The sequence below is a fragment of the Nipponia nippon genome, unplaced genomic scaffold, assembly GCF_047370975.1.
Source record: "Nipponia nippon isolate SJK-2023a ecotype South Korea unplaced genomic scaffold, ASM4737097v1 scaffold_1, whole genome shotgun sequence".
Classification (NCBI taxonomy): domain Eukaryota; kingdom Metazoa; phylum Chordata; class Aves; order Pelecaniformes; family Threskiornithidae; genus Nipponia; species Nipponia nippon.
This window is the reverse complement of record NW_028262290.1, coordinates 102,451,254-102,464,277: the sequence shown is the minus strand read 5'-3', so window position 1 is coordinate 102,464,277 and position 13,024 is coordinate 102,451,254.

The following is a 13,024-nucleotide window of genomic DNA, read 5'->3' as shown; positions in this document are numbered from 1 at the left end:
ATACATATATTGCACAATTGCAGAATTGTCCTAAGGCTGATAAAATCTTCTTGTCAATCAGAACTACCAAAATGATGGTTAGAGTAAATACTATAAACATTTTCATAAATCAATGTCTCTATTTTAAAGCAGACCTACAGATTTCATATTTACACAATTTATTAAAAAGGATGAGTAAATCCTGTTCTTGCATGTCAAGCCATTATGACCTACACATAAAGCATTCATCTTAATGTTACATCTTCAGTAGCAAGAACAGATTTACAAATGCAGTTGTACCATTACGGTATATAAATCCTGTAGCTCAAATGAAAGTTCTGAGTAGTGAATTCCATTTAAATGTTTAAGTATCCATATATCAGTTTTTTTCCCTAACATTTAAATTTAGCAATTAGTTTCACAAAGAAAATGCAATTAATTTGCTACTGTCTGATTAGCAAGTTCAAACATGGCTTCCTATACCCTAATCAGTCAGAGTGTATAATGGTTATTGACAGATACCTAAATGAATTATTGTTCATGTTCTCAAAACTAGCTTGCACATCAACATGAAATACAATTTTGCAGTTGATGGTGAACCCAGAGTGAAGGGACATTTTTTAAAAATCTGGCCCTAAAGGCAATTATTATTAATCCAAATAAAATTTTATTAATATACATCATATCACTCTTTATACACTGTCTTACTCAACATCATCTGGAAGTTAACAAGCTTTCTTATAAATGTTCTAGGTCCTTTCAGTGATGAATCCTTTCTTAGAATACAGGCTTTCATGGAAGGTATTTCTAGGTATATTCTAGGTATATTCGAAGGTATTCAAATTCTGAAGTATAGGTGACAAAGAACACTTATAAGCAATGCAACCTGTAACTGATATTAAATTTGGGCTTTGAATCTTTGTCTCATTTCCCTCTGCAATTAGGTTTCAAAATTCCATCAAACTTGTATATATCCTTATTAAAATGTTTAGAAAAAGTAAACACTAATGTGCAGTCATAGTGTTCTTTCAAAATTTCAGTGAATATTTATGTACAATATTTTTTTAAACACATTCTACCTACTATCATTCAAAGTTCCTTTGATGCTTTTATGTGAATCTCAACTGATTTGACCAGGCTAAAAAATTACTGTATCAACACACAGCTCTCTCAGAATGAACATGAATATGATGGTGGGTTTGGAAAAGGAGGGAAGACAGAATTCTGCATAATTTGTAGGAATGCTAGTAAGAAGGAACTGAGGAAGTTTCTGAAAAAAGCTTCCTTTCCCAAGAAATCAGAAACAGAACTGCATTGTACTGATTCCTAGGAAAGTTCTAATATCTATCAAGATCCAAATACCATTGCTTACATTCATTTCCTAAAATAGATCTCAACTGAAGCAATTTCTAAACAGTTATAAAACCATCTGACATGCTACGAATCCTGTGTCTTGCATTACACCATTACACTTCTGATAGTCATGCTCTTTTGTGGAGTTTTAATTCACTGGACTCTAGGTGGCTCAAATCCCTTGGTTGCCACAGGTCATCATGACCAAACTGACCCTGTTCCCTTGCAAGTTCATTGTCTCCCATATCATCGAGAACTGAATCTCCTAAGCCAGATTTCTTAAAAGAAGGTCTATCGTCTTTTCGGCAACAGCCTTTGCTCCTTCCCATGTCATATTTTCCTCAGGAAGAGGGGTGAACATCAAAAGCCTAAGTGATGTTCACCCATGAATATCCCATGACACTTCACCCATGAGCTGGGTAAAGAATTTCTCTTTGCGTTTTCTTGTTGTCCTCCATAATGGAGAATAGCTATAAGGGGGATCAATGTCAAAAGCAATGGACCTGATGTGGAGAAAGAAATTGGTTAAAACTTGAGGTCTGAGACTCTTCATTAATGTGAAAGTAACAAAGGTCCATCCACTAACTGGAAGAGGCTGAGGTTAGAAGGGTGTTACATTCTGCTCTCAGGCACTATTTGGGGAGATTTTTTTTCAAAATGGCAGTCTACTTGTAGACATTTGACGTTCCTCCAATACAACAGCTGGATCTTCACCGACTATAACAGAATTATTGCTGAGCTTTTTTCCCTAACAGGACTATAAAGTTTCATTTGGTAACAGGACTTTCAAAGAAGAAAAGAAAATTACTTTTGAAATATCAAGAACATCACTCTGCTCTTCGACTATTATTGTATGCCAAAGAAAAATCCATAGACACATTTTTGGTAAGCATAAAAAGAGAGATATAGTAAATCAAACCAATGTTTTAAAATGGGAAATTTGGTTGAGGTTGCATGGCTAGTGAAAAGGAGGTGTGATCCGTGGCTGTTACAATCTCCTTGTGGAACTCAGAGTATCTTTGTCGACACTTCTTTACCCTTCCTGCTAAAGCTAGCAGCCATTTGTCACTTCCAGCTTCCACTTGCCGTATTTATTTTAGTAAAACAAAGCCCATTTTAAAATGTCGTAAGAAATGATCATATTTTCTTCTGTTAATGTTTGTGAATAATTCATTCCACAGTCAAGACCCTGTGTACCTAGTTTCAGCCTGGGAGGAATTTTTATCAGATGTATAAGCTCTGGAAAATAAGAGGTTTTAGTGGAAATGCTATCTTTAAATTAATTATAGCAGTGCTAGCAGGCACCATTATACTGTAATAGTTTATGAAAATTCCCAGATAGCAGTAGATTACATCAATTGTAATATGACTTTTTATGTTATGTTCTACAAATACTCATAATTTTTAATGGTTTCAATGTGACTTACATAAGAATCAGCACAGAGGACACCAGGAGGCAACTTGCGAGAAAGCATCAGCAGCCACCACAGACTGATTTGGGTTCAGTGGTACTTTCTGAACCCTGCTGCATTTAGTCATGCTTTTTAATTTTTTTAAATTTTTCTTCTCATCCCACTCCCCCCCTCCCCACAAGTGACATGCCAGGAAACAATTCTTTTTCTCTAAAATCCATCTAGTCGCAAAGGTAATATCACTGGCTGATTACTACTAAATGGCAGTTAGTTTTCTAAAAAAAATAGACCTTTTTTTGTAGTGCAGAAACAAACATTAAGACTAGACTCGGCTTTCCAGCATAGAATAGAATAATTTAAGTTGTAAAGGACCTTTGGAGATATCTATTCCAGCTCCAGTTCAAAGCAGGTTTAATTGGATCAGGTTGCTAAGGAAATTGCCCAGGCAAGTTCTGAGTATCTCCAAGGATGGAAATTCCACAACCTCTCTTGGGTACCTGTGCCAGCATCTGATCACCCTCACAGTGAAGATTTTTTTCCTGTTGCTAATCAGAATTTCACTTGTTGCAACATGTGACCATTTAATCTTGTCCTACCAGTGTACCCCTCTGAGAAGAGTTTGTTTCTGCCTTCTCTATTCCCTCCCATTAAGCAGCTGTAGACAGCAAAATGATCCCCCTCAGCGTTCTCTTCCTAATGCGGAACAAACTCATTTCTCTCAGCCTCTTCTCATAGAGAATATCCTCCAGCTCCCTGACCATCTGTATGTCAATGCCTTCCTTGTATTGGGAAGCCTCAAACGGGACACAAATGCCACAGCGAGAGGAAGGATCACTTCCCTCGACCTACTGGTTGTACTCTTGCTAATACAGCCCACTATGCAGCTGGCCTTCTTTGCTGCAATGGCACACAGCTGACTTACATGCAACCTGTCCACCAGGACCTCCAGGTTCTTTTCTGATGTTGTCTGAAAAGTAGCCCTGTCCTGCAGCTTATCAGTCACTTTCCTCAACTAGGTACGGCCCACAAACTTTAGTTAAACAGTATTGCTCCAGCTACAATCCCTGACGGATGTCACTCTTAACTGGCTACCAGCTGGACTTTCTATCGCTGATCAAAACCCTTCAACCCCAATGGTCCAGCCAACTCACCTTAATGTCCGCTTACCCAGACCATATGTCCCCAATTTGACTATAAGGATATTGTGGAAGACTGTGCATGTGCTTATGTGTTTGGAAATTGCTTTCTAGAGGTTTGTTCCATAATCTTCCCAGCATCCTTGACTACAATAATTTATTCACCTTACAGAGGTGAGGTTCATTTCATTTGAGTCTAGAAGGCACAGCTTAGATGTTTACCTTATGAAGAGATGAACTGTAGATTAGAAGTGTCAATTTCTCACCATTGGCTGCAGAACTAATTTGCATAAGGACATCTACATTCTGTCCCATTTATCCTATTGCCCTGGGTTCCTATTTTTTAATGTGTATAAGCAAGTGTGATTTGGCCTATTTTCTTATGCACAAAACAGAACCGTTTTAAAAATATCCAATATGTGTAATAACATTCATATCCTGCTCAAGATTACTCTTCTTTGGACAAGCTCACTGCTTACACTGGCAGGCATAATCCCAATACCTGTAGAAATGCTAAGGTAATATCCATGGCTACACCCTTTTCCTGGGTAAAGCGTGTTTTCTTCCTGTGCCACTGTAACTGACTACTTCAGAAGAGAAATAGGACCTGCTTGGATTTATAGCACAATTAGATGCTCAATATAAAATTCTGACCCAGAGGAAGTCAATGGAAAAAGTTTATCTACTCAGCCCTAACACCTCAGTTTGTCCTTGAGTTTACAAAGCTGAAGGAATGCAGAGAGAGAAGCTTTTACAGAACTTGATTTTGCCCAGACATACATAAAAAATCAGCATAATCAACACACGTAGCTAGAAAAAAAACCTTTACATTCCTTGACTAACTTAAAACAAGAACAGTTAAAGGTTCTAGTTTGTTAAGGTCAGCCCCACAAATTTAACAACAATCTCATACAAATATATTCACTTCATTTTTGAATTTGAATATTCACAATAAATATCCCCATCTCTCTCAAATCTTCTGTATGTCTGCTACCCTAAATTTTAATAAGGCAGTGAAAATATATTTGCATAACTTTCTTTTTTCATTATTCCAAAAAGAGAGAGAGAGAGAGATGGCTTCAGTATTTGCCAAAACCATCAGCAGTTGTATTACATTTCAGTGTAAAGGTTCATCAGGCTACGCTTCACAAAAAAAAAAGCTCTTTGAAATTCACTTTTTTTCTTTCCCTTTTCAATGCATTAGAATAAAAAAATGGTTTAAAGCACCATGCCATTATTTTAGAGCTAAACAGTTAAATGTTTTATACAGGAACATCAAAACCATATATGCTTCAAACACCCAGCATTTTTTTAATGGCTTTCAGATAAAACAATTTATTTATGCAATTAACAACAACATGCAATTTCTAATAATTAGCCGATAATAGTTATCCACAAAGTACTTTATAGAATTGCCTTCTGAACTGCATTCATTCTGTAGGGAACCACTGAAAATTAGACTATAAAATTACCAGAAAATGTACTGCATTAACAAGAATTTTGTGTATTTTGTTTCCCCTACAGATTTATGGACTTGAATATTTGTAAACATTTGTTTTCAGGCAAAGACATCAGATCCAATCACCTCATATCTATACAAAGAAATGAATACTGCAGCAGCATTTTCTGAAAGATTATATTTAAACTAACTTTTTCAGCAAAAAAATGTGATAGAGTATCTTCATATTGCCGTTTTGCAAACTGTGCATTTCAAAAAATAGCTATTAGTTTGTTCTCAAATGGTAATAAGTTTAGGGCATCTTAATGGCCTTATGCCTATTGAGCATTTTGAGTTTGCACTTTTGAGCTTTCCCTGACAAAAAAGGTGGCTAGAAACAGTATTTATGTGGAAGTTCAAGCTTGCACCTTATTTGAGACTTCTGGACCTAGAGCTGAAGCACCTTGCTAGTTTACGATAAAGCCAAGAAAGCTGGGAGCAGGTTTAGGTGGGACAGTTGGGTGCCCTCAGTTCGGCAAGGTTTATACAACTCCATTTAAAACAATAGTCAAAGGTTCCATTTTACTAACTCCAGGCACTCAAGCCTCCTACAGTCTCTGTCCTCTTTTACACATAGGTTACAGAAGAATTAGGCTATTCCTCTGACTTCTATTGGCACAAGGACACTTTTGAAAAAAACAAAGTATCTTTTTGGTGGTTCTTCTTTTAGGTATAGCTAATGGTCTGAATGAATGCTAGAAGGAAAGGGTCAGAGGGCTATTTTCTGACCTTGATAAGCTAGTGTCATTAAAGCGCAGAAACATTTTGAAATTTACATTGCAGTATTTACCTATTTCTGGACAAACAGATTTTGTTTTCTGTGCTCTCATTTTTATGTCTCTGATCTATCTGGACTTCTGGAACTTACTTCTAAGCAGGGCTCTGAGTGTTGCCTGTTGTACAACTGGGCCTACTGTAGACCAGCCACAACACAGAGGGCAAGTGACAAATAACTGTTCTACCAACATGTTTTCTTGGTATTAAAGGATATGCTATTCCAATAACCTCACAGACTTTGAAGAACATACTTTTTATTTATTTATATTAGTACAAAAGAAAATATTCTTTAAGTGCTTGTGCTGTTATGTGCCTGTGAGCTCAGGAAGGTGGTGAAATAGCATCCAGCCCTAGAAAGAACAGCTCACATAAAGCCAACAAAAGCAGGTTAATAATGTAAAATTGAAAGTTAAGCTTTACTTTGAAGACAACAGGGAATAGTGATGAGCTGCAGTAGCTATTAGGAGCAAGTCCTGAAGTGGTTCCAATTAGTATGAACTTTCTCTGCCTTAGAAGACGTGGCTTCTGACCATATGATGAAGTTTCTCAGAACGGCTGATGTAGAAAGTAGCAACAATTATGAACTGGGACTTGAGGGCAAAAAGATGGGACAATGGGAAGCATATATATCTAATCAGGAAGAAAAAAAAAGGGAAAAATAAAATCTTTGAAAAATCATAGAGTAATTTAAAGTTTAAGAATGAGCTGACAAATGTAGAGACAAAAAAAAGGTAAATGGTATTTTAGTTAGTAAAATTATATTTTATAACTATACATGCATTCATTTTGGTGACTATTAATTTTGAAGATACCTTCTTTGTGCATTCACAATATTCCTGGTTCTTCTGACAATGATCAGGACTAATCTGGCTTTGAGCAAGGGGAATGAAAGTCAGGATATTCTGAAGAGGAAGTTCCCCCACTACTCTGGGAGTTGTCATCATTTCCTCTCACTTGAACCGTATAAACATGCTTTGCATGATAACCTTCACATTCTTCCAACAACTGCTCTATTTTCCTAGTTGATATCACATATGGGAAAGTCACAATGTGTCTGTGAGTTCTTGGGACTCCCAGAGCCTGTGCAGATTCTTTCTGAAAGTATTTCTGAATAACTCCCATGTCATTCAAGTGCACTTATTTTTTCATTTTCTAAAAATAAAGGCCAATTATAATACAAAAAGGTAGTATTCAAGTTCTCTTTAGACTCAGTTAGGCCAATAACCGACAAACTGAAAGAAGTCCTGAAACCAGAAATCTGTTTGTATGACATGCATCATATTTTGCTCCTAGTCAGTACACCAATCCTATCACCTATTACCACTAACCAAGCAGGATGAACAAAATGTTCAGGCCTTTTACCTGTGTAGTAAGTCTTCCATGTGTTGGTAACTCTAAAACACTTCTGGGTACAAATTCTCCCAATTATCTGTCATAGAAGGTGGAATTCAAACTGATTACTTAGGGGCCTAATTTAAGATCCTTGCTCCTATGAAACACACCAACAAAATGGTTAGCTCAAGGACAGTGACTTTCATCATATAACCAAGATGCCAGTAGCTGCTCTTTCACAATATATACTTTCCTCATTACCTAAGCAAGGAGTTTAAGATTCTAATTTAGGCATCTGAGTACTTGTCTAAATGAGGCAATATAAATATTCCTGAATCATCTATGAAACCATAGTTCTGTCATTGCTCTAAGTTTCAGCAGAAGCTGAGACATCAGATTTTACATTCTTGTATAGTCCAGCCAGGGCAGGTGCAAATCAGCTAACACTGTACATCTGAACTTTAGCTTCAAAACTTCCTGTGGAGCCCAAGAGTGAGAGATGAAGTCAAGGGTTTTACATTTGGTCCAGTCTGAGTTCACAAGACCCCTCAGTATCAATTTCACTTCCAAAGCTAGTTGGCTTAAAAATCTCCCCAATATGGAAATCACTTAACACCTTGTAAAACAGCCATTGTGATCATTTATCCCTGCCACAGATCTATGGTATATTTTCTCTCTGACCTAAATTGGGGATAAAATTACTTGATAAGGCAGAAAAAATATAGCAGAAAAAAATGGTGGGACTTCAGAGGTCTTTCCTTTCTATTTGCAGACATATGTATGTGTTAGCATACAGTACTCTCACAAGAAGACAGGAGAGAAGGCTAGCGATGAAGCACAATCTGGATTAATTTGGCTACCAATTATCTTTTCCAGAGCTGTCCCTTTTCTTTCACTAAGAAGTATTCAGAGAACTCAGAATATCCATTTCGCCTAGCCTGGTAAAATAAGCCTTCAACTTTCTTACTGAGAGCTTTTAAAAGCATTTATTTAGTTAGTAATTCTTCCTGTTCTAGTGTCAGATTTATGTATAAAACCACTTTGTTTTTTCTGGTTCTCCTTGAAAAAATAACTAGGCAACTGACCCAATATAAATAGTCTGAGCAGCCAAATACACTATCCTTTTTGGCAGATATAGTAAACGAATGACTGATAATTTTACTCATATACATAATGTTTTCTTCTTCTAAAGTAGATTTTTACAGACTTTTTCCCCCATATTAATGCTGGCATGCCTTAAGCAAAAACTAAACACACGTCCCTCTTCCCATTCTGAATATTTTTCAGCAGGAAGAATTTGTTGATCAAGGTAAAAAATATCTTTCTTGATGGAGCTATCATCACACAGTGGCATTTCTACCATTCCAAGTTATGCTTGGCCTTATGACAGACCAAAAAGTCAAACAAGTAGCGGATGCTGCTTATCTCTGTACTCTGTACCAGAATTCAAGACATAATGTAAAGCATTCATTTCTATTGAGTTCAGCAACAGCATCTTTAATCAGACTGAGTAGTACAGCAATTTTTATAGCAACTGCTAGAGGAAGAGCCTATGTTGGCGAAAAAATCTCACTAAATACATGGATCTGCATTCTTTGTCTTCCCCTTAATACAGTCTTGCACTGAACCCCAATGTTATCAGGTATTAGCTGGAATGTTACACAATATGATAGCAAGATATCTTGTCTGCTTCTGGATTGATAAACATACCCTAGAATGACGAAAAAGGATAGATATTTTTCTCTTTGCCCAATCAAGTGCTAATTCCCATTTGTTAGAATCTCTTTTGGTTCCCAATGCAGATATTCTTTCATCACAATGCTAACATGGTGGAGAATCCAAAAACCTCTACTCTCATAATGCAACTTCCTTATTGATAACTGCTTTGATTCATTTCCTGTGAATTAATCTGCTCTAATTACTACAGCTCTTTGTTCCTATGTCATCTGAATCTGAATATAAGGAAGACAGCAATACAGTTTCTTTCAAAACTCACATACTCTTGAAAACCAACTTCTGTGCTCAGATAACCAGAGTTAGGCAGAATGTTTCAGATTAAAATTGTCACTCATGATCAGCAAATTGCAGGTCATGAGTTTTTAGAGGTTCAGTACCGACTTAAGCCCTAATCCTTTTAAACAGATGCACATAAGTTTGACTTTATGAAGGTGACACACTTCAGCCCTAGTACAAAACTGTTCATGATACCACACTGGCATTTGAACCTGGTTTACAAAACCTGAGGTCTAGCCGTGAATAAATAACTGTACAAGTCAGCCTCTTGTACAGTAGCACTACTTTGTGAAGCATTGATCTTTATTTAATATATCTGTTGAAGAAATTACACGTGAATATGCTGAAGAACAGCTGATGATCTTAACCATTATAGGGAGTTTCTAGTACAAAGTGACAAAATTTCCACTGTACGTAAAATAAATAAATTACATCCATAGCTTTAACAGTAAGTACAGTTCATGATAAGAAAATTTAAATCAACAGCAAATGACTTATGGGTTACGAATTGAGATGTGTAACAAAAAAAAAAAACCCCATGGGGAAAGTAGTAGATAGAAGTTGGGCTACAAATGCAATTAAACTCTTTTTAATTAAGCATTTTCTTTTAATATAAATACAGCATTGAAAGTTTCCTTCTATCCTCCCCTATAAAGAAAAGCAACCTTTGTCCAAGCCCTACTCCAGCCAAAACGAAAAATCTTGGACAAAATTGAACGATCAGATTAGTCTTTGGGTGTTTCACTTATGGTAGCCTCCAGCAGGGAGGGAATAGTTTACTCCTTTCTTTAGAGCAATTCTGCCTTCAGAGTGAATATGGCTTTCCATGTTACACTGTTCTTCATAGTTCTTATACACAGTCATGTAAAGCGAGAGCCTCATACAGAGAAACACGCTATTACTTCAAGTGTCTGTATCTAGCTCCATTGTACAAGGTAGCTGTAGCTTCATTTCCTAGATGAGCTCTTCAATATCAATCTGATAGCCTTCCATGAAGAGAAAAGTGGCTAGGCAGATGAGGGAAGAGTATGGACATTTTTTTATATTAACCTTAGCAAAGCTTTCAACACCATCACCCATAACACCTTCATTGACAAACGGATAAATTACAGACCAGATATGTAGGACAGCGGGGTGGACTGCAAACAGGCTGAACTGCTGAGCTTAAAGGGTTGTGATCAGTGGCATGAAGTCCAGTTGGATACCAGGGCCAGTACTATTAACATCTTCATTAACGACCTGAATGATGGGTCTGAGTGCACCCTCAGTACTGATGATACAAAACTGGAAGGACTGCTGATATGTCAGAGGGTTGTGCTGCCATTCAGAGGAACTTTGACATGCTGCAGAAATGGGCGAACACGAATCTCATGCAGTTCAACAAAACAAAATGAAAAGTCTTGCCCCTGGGGAGGAATAACCACATACAGCAGTATACGGTGGGGCCAACAAACTGGAAGTCAGCTTTTCGGAGAAGGACCTGGGGACCCGGTGGACAGCTTGAGCATGAGCCAGCAATGTGCCCTTGCAAGAAAGAAGGCCAAGAGCCTCCTGGGATGCATTAGGAGGAGTGTTGCGAGCAGGTTGAAGGAGGTGATCCTTTCCCTCTACTCAGCACTAATGTGAAACACCTGGAGTGCTGGGTCCAGTTCTGGGCTCCCCAATACAAGAGAGACATGGACATACTGGAGGAAGTCCAGTGAAGGGCCACTAAGATGATTAAGGGCTCAGAGCACCTGCTACATGAGGAGAGTATGAGAGAGCTGGGAGTGTTTAGACTAGAGAAGGTTCTGGGGGGATCTTATCAACGTCTGTAAATACCTGAAGGGGGAGGAGGAGTGAAGAAGACAGAGCCAGGCTCTTCTCAGTGGTGCCCACTGAAAGGACCAGAGGCAATGGGCAAAAATTGAAATATATGAAATTCCACTTGGACATAAGGAAAAAAAAAGCCTCAATTTGTTTTATTGTGAGAGTGGTCAACACTGGACCAAGCTGCCCAGAGAGGCTGTGGAAATATCCTTGGATATATTCAACACCTGACTGGACAAGATCCTGAGTAACTAGCTCTAACTGACCCCGCTTTGAACTGGAGGGTTGGACTAGACCATCTCTAGAGGTCCCTTCCCACCTCAACTATTCTGTGATTAGGTATGGGGAGCTAGATATGGTCTTAACTGTATCTTGCTCCTATGTCATAGGAGACATGCTCATGGACTTTTCTCTTATTTTCAATCACATGATTTTCAAGTTGTCCTCAGGTACGCTTCAGCTATCTTTGGTAGGACTGTATTTCATTTTTTTCATTAGGCCTGCTTCTATTCTGAGTTTTCTTCTAGTTTCTTTTTGCTTCCTTCCACTGTTCTTTACCTGCCTTTGAAAGTCTAGTACACAATCCTTTTCATTACATTCCTGATAGTTTCTTTTTGGTTTTTTTTTTTTAAATGTTTACATCTAAACTGTATCTTTCTTTTCATTTACATCTGTTTGAAACTGATAGCTCTGACCTTGGGTAAACTCACTACTTGTTTGAAATGTCATATTTTATTACAGTTTTTCTTTTTTGTCTCCTCTGTAACTTTTCTCTTTCCCTGCCTTATTCTACTACATCGCTGTTTTTCTTCTATTTATTTTTTAAATTCATGTCCCTTCAATTCTCTCCAGTGCATGACTACAGTCTAAGGAAAATAATTCAAGAAACATCAAAAACTCAAGGAAAAGCTTATTTTTTGCTAAGTAAGTCTGTAGTTCAAGGACTTGGAATAAGCATTCAGCAGAAGATGGAACTCACAGGGGAGGGGAATGCTCAAGAAGACAGTGTGGATCATGCAAAACTATCTTAAAATCAATTCTCAGTTATTGACACAAATCTGGAGTAAATGAGTTTACTCATAATTTTTCCAAATAATTAAAATTGTAGAATATATTGAAGACTTACTCCTTGCTGGTGCCTTCAGATACACAGCACAAATCATCATCTAGTAGCAGATTTTTAAATATGCACTGAGAGGAGCACTGTGAATCAAAGATAGAAATCTGTCCCTTACTGTTCCTGCATTGTTTATTACTGTCTCTGTTGGGTTTAATGAAAAAGCCAGTAAATAATGCTGCAAGTGCAATTACTTCCTTGTTCAGCTCATCTTTGACGTTAGAAAAATTAGTTGGAGGGCTTTGTTCTTTATCTTCTACCACAGCTGCTTTTGTTTATGCCTGGTAATGTCACTGTGTACTTAAGTGTCTAGCACTTTTGGGCCTGACAGAAATGTGGAAGAAGAAGAAATGCAATGTAATATGCTACTGTTACTTTAACAACTGCACTTAATGTGATGTTTCTTTTAGAAATGGATATTCACCTTTATATAAAGACAAGGGAAAATCTCTGACTTTGCAAAAACATTTGGAGTAAAAGAATCTCACTCACAGAAAATGCAGCATTTTACATAAGACAGGAAACAGGCAGAAAATTACATACAACCCACAATACCTTTATAAGAAACCACAATAGCCTGTGTAAGGAATAGATATTT